Source organism: Rhinoderma darwinii, chromosome 2 (genome assembly GCF_050947455.1).
Source record: "Rhinoderma darwinii isolate aRhiDar2 chromosome 2, aRhiDar2.hap1, whole genome shotgun sequence".
NCBI lineage: Eukaryota > Metazoa > Chordata > Amphibia > Anura > Rhinodermatidae > Rhinoderma > Rhinoderma darwinii.
Window position 1 is genome coordinate 436,160,205 of NC_134688.1, and position 12,844 is coordinate 436,173,048.

The 12,844-nt window shown below is 41.8% G+C and overlaps 1 protein-coding gene and 1 long non-coding RNA gene across 4 annotated transcripts in view; both read right to left on the reverse strand.

Annotated features, from left to right (window-relative positions):
- The window catches only part of EPHA6 (EPH receptor A6), an 886,412-nt gene that overhangs the window by 756,374 nt on the left and 117,194 nt on the right, over positions 1 to 12,844 (reverse strand). The gene's annotated exons all lie outside the window — the stretch shown is intronic.
- On the reverse strand, positions 900 to 10,476 carry LOC142741528 (uncharacterized). The gene is made up of 4 exons (XR_012881174.1): positions 10,312 to 10,476; positions 5,216 to 5,307; positions 5,041 to 5,103; positions 900 to 1,500 (listed from the first exon to the last, which is right to left on the reverse strand). It is a non-coding gene; the product is annotated as an uncharacterized LOC142741528 (long non-coding RNA).

A 12,844-nucleotide genomic window follows, 5' to 3' on the forward strand; every position in this document is an offset into this window, starting at 1 on the left:
ATCGCAAAATCATGTTTGTTTTTTTCAAAGCTGGTCATTTTGCGTCACACATCCCAGGATATATTGTGATATGGAGAAAGGTAAGCAAGGACATATCTGTACTTCCTCGCAATGCCCCATAAAGCAGCCTTCGAGTATCCAAATTATAACGTTACATAATGCCACTACACAGCATCCAAATAATATTACCATATATACTTGCCGTCTATTTTCCCACACAATATTGCCATTATTGTCCAAAAAATACTGCCATACAAGATCTAAATAGTAAAAGGGGTTAATGGGCAAAATAACAGTGCTCTAGGGCAGTGAAGGGGGTCAATGGTAAAGTCCCTGTGGTCCAGACAAGTGAAAGTTTATATTCTTCACCCTCAGGTTGCTCCTGGGGTCCAGGTCTTGGGGGCCCTGGGCACCTGTACTTCTTGCCACCATTAAAAACAAACCCTGTTTTCGGTGCAGAGCACTTCTTGTTATTTTTTTTAGTTATTTGTGATTGAATAGTTAGTGATGCCCGTCCTATTGTTCATTTGTTCACCATAAAATATATGCTGATTAATTTCATAATATATCTTTATGTGGAGTCACTTTTTTTTTTTTTAACTGAGCTCCAAATGTCTTAATTCTCTTCGATATACTTTTCATTTAAATTATAAAATTCTACTGCCCTAAACTACCACTAGAGGGAGTTTAGGAGCTTACTGCATACACATTTGTTAATACATCTGAAGGAAGTACCTATTTTTACAGAAAGTGAAAAAAGAAAGAGAAAATTAGAGGGGAAAAAAAAGGTGTTAAAAAACCAAACCCCTGGGTGGCAAAAAAAATGTTTTCATAAGAAAATAGAACTGTAATATGAATGCCAACAGGACTGAGCATACAGGTTAGTTTTATATACTTCTTTAACAGCAGGTTGTCTTAACCTGAGCAATGAAAATGGAGACATCAGCAAACCTTGTGTGCCATGGACATAGAAAACATTTCCATCGTCCTTTCACAATCGTTTAACAGACAGAGCTGCTGAGAGACATTACCACAGAGGTGGTCTCGACTGAACACAGAGTAAATGACCGTTCCCCAGCGCTCAACTGACATGGATGACACACGGAAAAAGGGAACATGCTGATATTTCTTTTTTTGCAACATGCTTCTTATATGAAAAGGAATCTCATGCGAATTTACCCTGTCAATTGAATGTCACTGCTACAGAATAATATAAATGCAGTACGATCTTTCTCAGACAACAGTAGAACCCTAAACCACTGTGGATGGAGAATGGCTAAAAATGAATTTAACGTATTCTACCCTGTGTAATAACCAATGAATTCACAGCCATAGCCCCATCAAAAGACAACTAAAATAATAACACAAGTATTTGCTTTCCAGGATATTGTACAAATCACAAAGACAGCAGCGGCCCTGTGCAGGACTTTAGGTGGTCTTCAACAGGCAATTGGCAAAACCCTCATTCATTTAGTTGGCGGACTGCAGACCATAAGTAATCTGTGGGAAAAAATAGTGTGGTACATGTAAACTGGTAACTAGGACACCTACCTAAAAAACAATGGTCCCCAACCTCCGTGTCGCCTGGTGAGGTAGCCGCTGTATTCAGGCGGAGACTGGATGGAGAGGTGACCTCTCCATTCTTTTTTATAGGAGTTACGGTAAAATCCGAGTGTGGGCACCTCTCCATTCATTCTCCGTCTGGATTGGGCATGCTTCATCTGATGGGTCGGGGGTTGAGTGATCCCTGTTCTGGGACCTACATCTATCAGACAGTTATGGCGTATCCTGTGGATATAGCATAAATGTCTGAGTTGGGAATACCCCTTTAAATAAAGTCTCAAATGTATATTTGATAATAGCATATATTTGTCTGAAGAAATGGGGCTCAAAAAGTATGCCATGTTCATCAATGCTATGTGCCAATTTCCCCCTCAAACACTGAGAACAGAGTTTTTTATTTTCCTTAAAGTGGTTTGGCTAGACCTTTCTGAAATACAATGCAACATTGGACAATTTAATCGAATGATACCATACTCTTTGGCTTTACAACAAAAACGTATTGCTAACCATTTCCCCAAGAATATAAAGCCATTTGCTCCATGCGCGTCCAAGTGCACGTGGCCTACTCCTTGACCAGGATTTCGATACATTTTTTAAATGTGACTTCCCAAAACGTTGAGTATCTCTACTCCATACAGACTCTGGTATAAAAAAAAAAAAACTGCCGTAGTTATGGCAAGTGTAAAAATTAATCTACATGCGATACTCTTGTAAAAAAAAATACCTTCTATTTCTAATTTTTTCCCTACCCCTGTATAGAGTTTTTACTTTCACCACACGTTTGTGTGAGTTTCCTCATGGTAGACTGGTTTTCTCCAATGGACGAATAAACATACTAATAGGTTAATTGGCCTCCTATGAAATTTGCCCAAGTGTGTATGTATGACTGAGATAGGAACATTACATTGTGAGCACCACTAAGGATAGGAAATGACATGAACGGTGACAAACCGTACGGTGCTGCGGAATACGTTGGTGCTATACTGCAGTATGCTTTTTAATTGGTAACATTGATAAACTACATAGCGCACACGTATCTATTCTAGCATTCATTTATTGACGGTTTGGCTATAATTATGTTCCGAGATTTTGTTGTTTCAGGTTTGGTGGGTTATGTGGTTATTACACGCTACTTGAGTGAGAAATTTACATGTAAATTGTGCTTTATATTCCTATAAATCTGGTTCAATTAAAAGAGCAACCATTTTTATGCATGGTTATTGGTTACTATTTTTGTCTTTCTAATGAAGCAAACCTTAGGGTATGTTCACACGAGGTCATTACGTCCGTAATTGACGGACGTATTTCGGCCGCAAGTACCGGACCAAACACACTGCAGGGAGCCGGGCTCCTAGCATCATACTTATGTACGATGCTAGGAGTCCATGCCTCGCTGCCGGACAACTGTCCCGTACTGTAATCATGTTTTAAATTGTCCAATGGAGTTGTAGTCAGACGGGGTGGATAGTCTGTTTTGGGGGGACAAGGTAGGGGGCCTGGTACGGACCTCTACCTTGCTATGCCCCACAGAGTGAAAAATATGGCAGCTAGGAGCTGGCGTAGATTTTCTCTATAATTTACGTCAGTTTTCTGGCTTTAAATGAAAATAAATTTGTTGGCCCATGATAGCTCCACCCCCTTTTTGTAAGCCACACACCCTTTTTCAAAAAGTGTCGACAGCGGGGTAAAAGACACAAAGTCGCAATTTTCAACGCAAATTGCGAATTTTGGGACTTTTCTACATAAGAAAACTGGCATAGAAAGGTTGATAAATTCCCCCCATTGTGTTTTGATTCCTCACCATTTTCAAAGTATTTGTTTGCTGTCAGTGAATGAGAACTTTCTTGTTTAAATTAAGAGGCAGCAAACCCCTACCTACCTAGTCCTGTTCTCAGCTGAAAAGTGGATACTATTGTATCTAATCTAGATAATGTTTTGTGAGCTAAATACACCACCAGAATCAGCAGCACTAATCTCACTGGTAGTTTGCTACCATGCTGCATGTACACATCCGTCAGCCGTTGTACAGCCGCTAATGGCGATGGTTTCCATGGGAAAGTTGTTTCACGGACCAAATCAATGCAAACGCCGAGACTGTTCCGTCAAAAACGGACAGGAGTAGGTCATGTCCTACTTTTGACGGAACGGCCGCACGGTTCCCTTAAAACAACGCAAGTGTGCATGGCCCCATTGAAATGAATGTGTCAGGGTGCTATCAGTTAAAAAAACCGGATAGCACCCTGAAGAAAAAAACTGAAGTGGGCATGAGGCCTTAGTCTGGAATCCAGGCTGTACAGCTCTGAGAGCGCCTAGACTAAATACAATTGTTTCGCCTTCTCAGCTGAAAGTAGGACTAGGTATGTAGGGGTTTGCGGCCTCTGAATGTAAACAGGACAGTTCTCATTCACAATAAACGAATGTCTTGAAAATGGTGATAAATCTAAACACAAAGGAGTGGAATTTATTAACACTGGCATTCCATACGCCAGTCTTAATATAAAGAAAGTTGGAGTAAAATACACCTAATTTAATAAGAGGTGCACGCCGCTTAATAAATTAGGCGCATCTCTGGCCGTCCGTGCACCAGAAAGCGATATGTACGGCAGACATATTTACGCCATAATTTATGGCAACTGCCTCGCCCCTTCTGTTAAGTTCCACCCATTATTACATTTCTTTATAGGTGCCATGAGCGGAGGAAATGGCACAAAGGTCGCAATTATTCCTGCAAATCGCAACTTAAGGGCTGTTTATGACTTTTATACGTCAGAAAACTGGCATAGAAAAATGAATACATTTCCCCCAAAGTATATTCGGGAGTTGCAGAATTTATTACTTATACAGTGATTACGTTTATTAACATAAAATAGGGAAACCTCATTAAAGAGGACTTGTCACTACATCATATAAGTTGAACTGGTTAACTGTCTTGAATAGCGCTGTCTCCCTGATTCCAACAGTGTTTTTTGTTTTTTTTCTGGACTCCCCCGTTCCAGAGATCTGGGCCACTGTTGTGTTGGCTCCCTATATGCTAATTTTAGGTAGTTAGCCAACGGGGTCTGAACTAGCTGCCTCGCGATGATTGGTCAGCCTCAGAGGCAGGGAAGCTGGCTCCACCCCATTGGCTAACTACAGCAAATTAGTATATAGGGAGCCAATACAACAGTGGGAAATATATTTGGAACGGGAGTTCCAGGAAAAAAACAACTGCGCTGGAATAAGGGAGACAGCGCTATTCAGGTCAGTAAGCCAGTTCAACTTATATGACCAAGTGACAGCTCCTCTTAAATAGCCAATAACATACAGACGACTGAGCTGTGTCCCGTCAGTTGCCCTTTCTTTTAGCCAACCTTATTTTAGTATGTTACTATATGGACCAATCCCGCGAAAGAGACATTTCAGTTCTAGTCAGACTCTCATCTTCTACTTGCTTACAGAGGCTATCTCCTTGGGAGGATTTCTGTCTATTAAACGTACCCACTTGTGTGTGGAGAGCTCACTCAAAACGAATTGGATATTAAGTCAAAAGCGCTTCTCCGACTGAAAAACATTATCCAGAAATCAGCTTCAAATGAACAAACGCGGGTGAATTATTATAAATGGTGATTTTCTTTGCTGACTCATAATATGTTAATAACTTTGATTCCCTTACTTGTGCCTTAGAGTACTCATTATTTCCAGATTTTAGCACTGGCTGATGCAGCGTCTCTTCTGCTGTGTTGCCTCAGACACAGGAGAGTTTTCCTTGGTACAAAACAATGACAATTATATAAACTATACTGTTGTCATCATTCTCATTAATTCTGTTTTCTAATTGCTCGAGGCAAAGAATCAATCCTCCAAACATTCAGTAAAGATTATATGAAATATTTATCCTTCCATTATACACCTTAGCCACGTCTATGTGGCCATCATCAACTAGTACTAGTGTTACCTGGCTTCTGTTCACTTGTCTAACAAAATTGCTTTTAGAGGATGTGATTATTTAAGCCTTCAAAACCTTTAAAATAAACATAGAGGGTTGAAAGGTTTGCAGCTACCTATTAATTACCCTGAGTTAGGGTGCCCTTGCACACATTAGCTGTGTGGTGGTAGTGTGCCACATGGCAAAACTGCATAAGCACAAAATTGCCACGGTTTCGCAATGCTGCGTTTGGCTGAAGGGCTTGAAATGTAACCATGTGCATCACCTGTTCAAGCCGCGTGGTTAAAAAACGCACAACGGAAACCCCCCCCCCCCCAAAAAAAAAAACAGGCAATTTGCAGTAAAACCACGTGCTGGTTGATGTAGTTGTCACCAACTGGGTACACTAACACCACAGTTGTGTCTGACCAGTTCTATTTCTGCCTGAAGTGGACCCAACTGATAGAAAAGTTGTGCATCTGTGAGTCCATAGCCTGAAAGAGCAACGTGGCATGAAAATTTGCAACCTATTAGGAGACATAGGAAACTACTGGATCAGTTTTGTGGTCAGTTCCATCCGGCAAGTAGAAAAAATAAGGAGAAAATCTGATCCCACAGAAAATGACAAAACTGGATTTTCGAGAACAGGTCCTAAGGATACTTAGCCTTGTGGAGTATTCTCGGTATGCAGTGCTTAGCACCAACAAAAAGTGGTCCAAGAAAGAACAAAAGGTGAACCGGAAACAGGGTCATGGGCAAACAAGGGTCATTAATGCCCGTGCGGAGCAAAGGCTTCATATGGGGCTGCGTAGTGGCAGACTGGTCAGAGTGCCCATGCTGATGTAATGGGGGGAAGGAGGTGAAGGGAAAGTGAGCCCTAATCTACCCACCGCCCTGTCCCTGCCTACTTGCAACGACCCGCCCTAGGCGACGAGGTACAACTGGGCGGCGGTCCCTACGCTGGCTAAGTGCACAGGAAGACAAACAGGGAACACGCAAGGGAAGGGGCAGTAGCCACGGAACGCCACGAGGAAACGGGGCGGCGAACGAACAGTCAGGACCAGGACGAAGTGAGTACACCCGAGCGGGCACGGAGACAGAAGCAAGCCAGGGGCAAAGCAAAGCAGGTCAAGCAGAACTGCAGCAAGGCAGAAGCACGGCAGAAGCAGGCTGGAGAAAGCAGCAGTGGGGCCAGGAATCCAAAAGAATTACAAGCACTGAGGGAGAGCACAGGGCAGGTAATAAAGGGCAGGGGGCGGAGCTAACTCCGACAGACCAGGCCGCGATAGGCTCTTCCACTCCTGAGCCTGCCACCCTGGTTGGTGGGAGATGGTGTCAGTCGAACAGGTCTGGCCTCAGGTGTGGATTGATTAATCCCAGGAGTATAGCTAGATGAAGTACCTGGTAGATCCCTAACAGCTGACCCCTGTCTACCACCGAAAGTGTCTATGATGGGCATATGAGCATTAGAACAGGACCATCGAAAAATAAAGGTGGCCTGGTCTGATAAATCACGTTTTCTTTTACATTATGTGAATGGCCGGTTGAATATGCATCACTTTCCTGGGGAAGACATGACATCACGATGTACTATGGGAAGCAGGTAAGATGGTGGAGCCAGTGTGATGATCTGAACATTGTTCTGCTGGGAAACTTGGGTCCTAACATTCATGTGGATGTTATTTTGACATGTACCATCTACCTAAACATTGCTACAGACCAAGTTCACCCCTTCCTGGCAAAGATATTCCCTAATGTCAGTGGCCTCTTTCAGCAGGATAATACATCCTTGTGTACAGGCAAAATATCCAATATGATTCTCTGTCTACTAGGCTCACAATATCTTGTATAGAGAGGGTTGAGCCCTACTCGGGGAGGAGACTGGAGAAGAAACCTACTAGACAGGGAAGAATATTGTTTTTTTTTGCCTGAACACAAGATTTCCCACAGGTCTTAATCTAAGGGACCTGATATATCATTACTGAGGATACATAGGAAACATTTTGTTTAACTTTAAACGTTGGGTGGAGATCCCTTTTTCCTGTATTCTCCACTATGGTCTGTGGTACCACATTTCTCCTTTCTTCTATTTTTACCATTATTTTTCCTGTTATCTTGTCTTGCAAAAATGTTGTCCCTGAGGGGATTAGGTGAACTGTATACCATCAAATGAGACTGCGTATTAGAACGGCAAACTTCAAGGTCTAAAACACATGGCCAATACATCAAGTGGAATCTGATTTAACTACCTAGATGCATGTTCATACATAATCCAGTTTCAATATGTGGTTTTTATGGATAAGAACTGATTTTCTTAAGGGAACACAGTTATGAAACGCTTAGTGGAGTAATAACAACCATGATGGATCGATTTATAGCATCAATAAAATATACAAAATTGTTGGAAATTTACACATGTGCTTACATGTATTCGGCAGACATGTAATCTTTATGTAAATATGTAGTTTAGTAGCTTTGTAATCTGTTTTATGATTGGGACATGCTATAACTTAATTTGTATAATGTATACAGTGTCCATTGTGGGAGCCAGATGGTATAGCCATTAACCCTATATAATCTGAACAATTTAATTTGGCCTATCCTGAAGCATGCATGTTCCACACCAAATGATAAAATGTAGACATGAGAATAGTGGCAGGTATACGGGTTGCCATATATGTTGTGAGAGCAAAAGTATAGGATATTTACCGTATATTAAATTGGGCTGTTATATATGTTGGGCAAGTAAAAGCAGGATATATATTGTTAACCTTTTATGTAACAAGCAATTGAATTGTGTCACTGGTTTTAATCTTTATGGATCATTGCTGTGTTTCACATATGTAATCGAAAGTTTTTAATTGCAGAAGCTGACCACTGAACCCCAATCAGGATGACAATGTAGGGAGAATTGCATTGTGGTCCGGGTTCACGCGAAGTCAGTAATCGACAGGCTATGACTAAGGCATAATACCCACTTCGGTTTTTCCTTCAGGGTGCTATCCGTTTTTTTTACGACTAGCACCCTGACCCATTCATTTCAATGGGGCCATGCACACTTCAGTTTTTTTAACGGTCCCGTTGTTCCGTTCTGACAAAAGTAGAGCATGTCCTACTTTGGTCCGAGATTCTGTGACTGTGGGGCCCATACAAGTCAATGGTCCGTCATAAAAAATTGAAGGCACACGGAAGGCATCCGTGTGTGATGGAGCCGTTGCCTAGCAACGGCTGGGCGGCGAGAAGTACATGTAGAGAGAGATATTGCACTGCACTAATTGGCAGCCCCTTCTCTTTATCCAGCACTGATAGAGAGAAGAGGCTGGCGATCAGTGCTGAATAGCGAGAAGGGGCAGCCCTTTCGGGCAGAGCATCTGCAGCGATAGAAAGAAAAAGCAGTTCATACGTTCCCTGGCCGTTGTCTTGGTGACGCGTCCCTCTTTTGACATCCAGTCCGACCTCTCTGGATGACGCGGCAGTCCATGTGACCGCTGCAGCCTGTGATTGGCTACAGCGGTCACATGAGATGAAACGTCATCCCAGGAGGCCGGACTGGAGGAAGAAGCAGGGAGTTCTGGGTAAGTATAAACGTATTTATTCTGAGTTGGGGTTTTGGAAGGAAACATTAGAAATCTATATTCTGAGCGCTGCGCATGGTACTCACTGTCCAGCGGTAGTCACTGTCCAGGGTGCTGAAAGAGTTACTGACGATCAGTGCAGCCCCTTCTCTCTATCCAGCTCTGATCGTACCTCTTTCAGCACCCTGGACAGTGACTACCGCTGGACAGTGAGTACCATGCGCGGCTATCGGAAACAAAAACACGGAAGTGTACACGGAGTACACATGGGAACTACACTGATTCAATCACGGACGCACGGTTCCGTGAAAAACGGCCGTGAAAACGTTGAGGAAAGTGTGCATGAGGCCTTAAAGTGCTTGAAATGCGGAAGCTATTATACATTTGTATGTGGGATATGTGTCTGGGATCAAATGTCAATAGGATGAAATAGACGTTTTTGCCTTTTTTGGATATACCACGGAGTGCGGACACGTCTTCAATTTTAACATTATTTACTTACACCAGTGGAAGTGGGACTTGCACCTGAGAATATCCATTTGGGCTGGAGGTGAAAAACACAGACTTGGTGAGCTGAACATTTTTTACCCCAAAAAATGCGGCTATAGAAAACAAATAATTTTCTTTTAAAGAGTAGTAAAACATAAAAAAATCCTGTACATATTTGGTAGTGCCGTAAACGAATCGACCCACAGCATAAAGGTAAGATGTATTTTATGTTGAATGGTCAAATACATAAATTTAAAACAAAAAAATAATAATTCAGGATTTATGTTTTTTTCAATTCCCCCAACAAAAGTTAATAAAAAAAACCTCTATGTACCCCAAAATCAAGCCTTTGAAAAATACAACTCATCCCACAAAGAACAAGCCATCATACAGCTATGTCAATGGAAGAATAAAATAGTTATGGCTCTTTAAATACAACAATGAAAAAACTGAAAAATTGCTTTCTCTTTAAGAGTCAAAATAGGCCTGCCATTAAGTACATTTTACGCCAGCATATTTTAGAATAAGGCTGACCACTTAGCGTAAACACTGCAGAATTTCTCTGTGTGGAAAATCTGCAGCATTTATGCTGCCGAAACATTGCTCTTTCATTGTTGGGTTACCCAATTTAACTTAATGGGCAGGTAAAACCCACAACAAATAGCACATGTTGTGATTTTTGGCGGAAACACTGCGATTCTACCGCAAAAATCACAAATCTGAAAAAAATAAACTTTTTGGTTTTTTTTGCCTAAAATTCTTAAAAAAGACTATAATTACCCTTCTGATCTTGTCATAGCAAAGGCTCCTTTTCATCCCAGCTGTTCTCCGTGCAGCCCGGCCTCCTGGGATAACTTTTCATCCCATCATCAGGCTGCAGTGGTCACATGGGCTGCAGCATCATCACAGGAGGCCGGGCTGTACAGAGGGATGTGTCGCTATGGCAATGGCCAAGGGTTAGGATTGTCTTTTTTTTTTCAAACTCTGATTGGTGCATTTTTTTCAGCCAGAATTCCGTGTGGGTTCTAAGTCGGATACTCTGTGTACTTTAACACATCGTATCCGACCTGTGGGAACATACCCTAAGACTGGCGTTTCATTAAAATAATGAGCCTGTATAAATCCATCTTCAGTTTGCTCCTCCCTAGTGGCAGCAATTTGATACAGAAATGTACAGTATATATTTGAATGGAATGTACATCTTTGCAGTCTCCATGGTAACAGACTACAAACAAATCCTGTGATGACTATTCCTGTAGTCATACATACTCCCTTTTATCTGTTTGGTACTTCTTGCTAACGAATACATGTTAGCAAGAAGAGAACAGATGAAATGCAGTAACACGTGACTGAAGGAGACTATACAGGGTTTGTTTGCAGTCGGTAACCATAAAGACACATAGGTCTACACAGAAACTATATACCCACAATGGTAGGATGGTTTTATTTAAGACTACTTACAAAGTTGCTTAATGTTTTTAGATGCAAATGTTAACACCCGCAATATCCGCAGAGAAACAAAGCTGAGAACCCCATTACAATATATTATTAAATAAATCACTGTACACTAGGGAGTTCACTTCTGTACAAAAATTTAATGACAGTGACACTTCTTAAGTTTCCTTTTTATTCTCTTAGTAAGAGAATAATTTCTAATATTTAATTTTTTTACTCTCTTCATTTCTAGCACTGCACACATCTCCTCTATGTCACTAGCATTGCTATGTTATCTCTTATCTCTTATCCCTAGCTATTGTACTGATGTGCACCTGCCTAAGGCACGTAACTGGTCACGGACAGTTGCCCGCATTTGTGGGCCATGCTCCCCTTTCTACGGCCCGGACTCCTTCCCATATAGTGTTCGTGAGCAATAGAAATGAATGGGTTTGTACTTTGATCCACAATTACGGTCCGTAATTGCGGATCAAAATTACGGCCGTGTGCATGGGGCCTAAGTGATGCATATTGTATTACATGTCTGAAAATTAAATCTCTAATGGTCCCCAGTCTCTGAATATGAGGAATATTAATAAAAAGCAGCCCCTGCATGATTATTAACACCATTTAGCACAACGGGAACATGGTTCATGTATTACTCACAGCAGCACAGTGGGAGTGTGGTTTCATTTTTTATTTATTTTACTTTTTACTATGGTTTGATTTAGTATTAGGCACACTAGGCAAATGTCCATGCTTGGCAGAAGGTGACAGGCTACCCATACAGTGGTGGTGGTGGTGGTGGTGGTGGGGGAGTGGTAAGCAAAGTAAATTGTGGGCCCTGGGAATCTAGGGGGTCAGGAAGCATCAACAGCTTTCCCCGTGGACCGCTTTCTTAGTGATCATAAAGCGCTCTGACCAGTCATACAGACATATGTCTGGCTGTTACAGCTAGCTCTTTATTTCGTGCCTTGCACTGATTTCAAATTTATCTTACTGTCACAGAGCGAACAGAAGAAAATGGACCCAAAGCCATAGTCACTATAGTATGCGTGCAGTGGCGTAACTACCGCTGTAGCAGCCATAGCGGCTGCTATGGGGCCCACGGCATATGGGGGCATGTGCCGCATGCCAAATTCAACAGTATCTGTATCATTAGGACGAAGATACCATTGAATCCTATGGCAGAGCAGGGAGGTATCGCCCTGCTCTGCCATTTACTAGACTACAGGCCACGTTCGCCAAGTCAAGTAGGTGTAGCATCCAAAACATGTGTGCATTAGAAAGCAAACATAGTGCATAATTCATATTGCAAAGTCAATAACACAGAGCTTTATAGCCTACATTACAATGTCAACATAAACTACGTGTGTGCTCAATAGAGTAGAAGCATGCACGACTGCCCCTGGTGGCACTATTGAATATAGTTTGATGAAGACACACTAAGATACAGACACGCGCAGTAGATTTCCTTGTAGTGGCTTTTTATTAATGTGTTCCAACACACGTTAGTCCTGTGGGCATGCGCAGAGATACATTTCTGACACCGAACCGATGGACATCATGGGTTACAAAATTTTTTACATTCCTGAGGTACTTATTTCCCTTATTGTGTTTTTTTTTTCCATTGTAATGTGAGCTGTTAAGCTCTGCGGTTTGGGCTTTGCGATATGAATTATGCATTATGTTGTTATCTGCTTTCTTATGCACACACATTTTGGATGCTACACCCACTTGGCTGTATATTTGGCCTATATATACTTTGTTTACTTATGTGTTTTTCCTTGCTTCCTTTCACAGGGTTAAGGGGACTATGCTGGGACCTTAAAGAGCATCTGTCAGGTCTTCTATGCTACACTATCTTAGGGCAGAATAG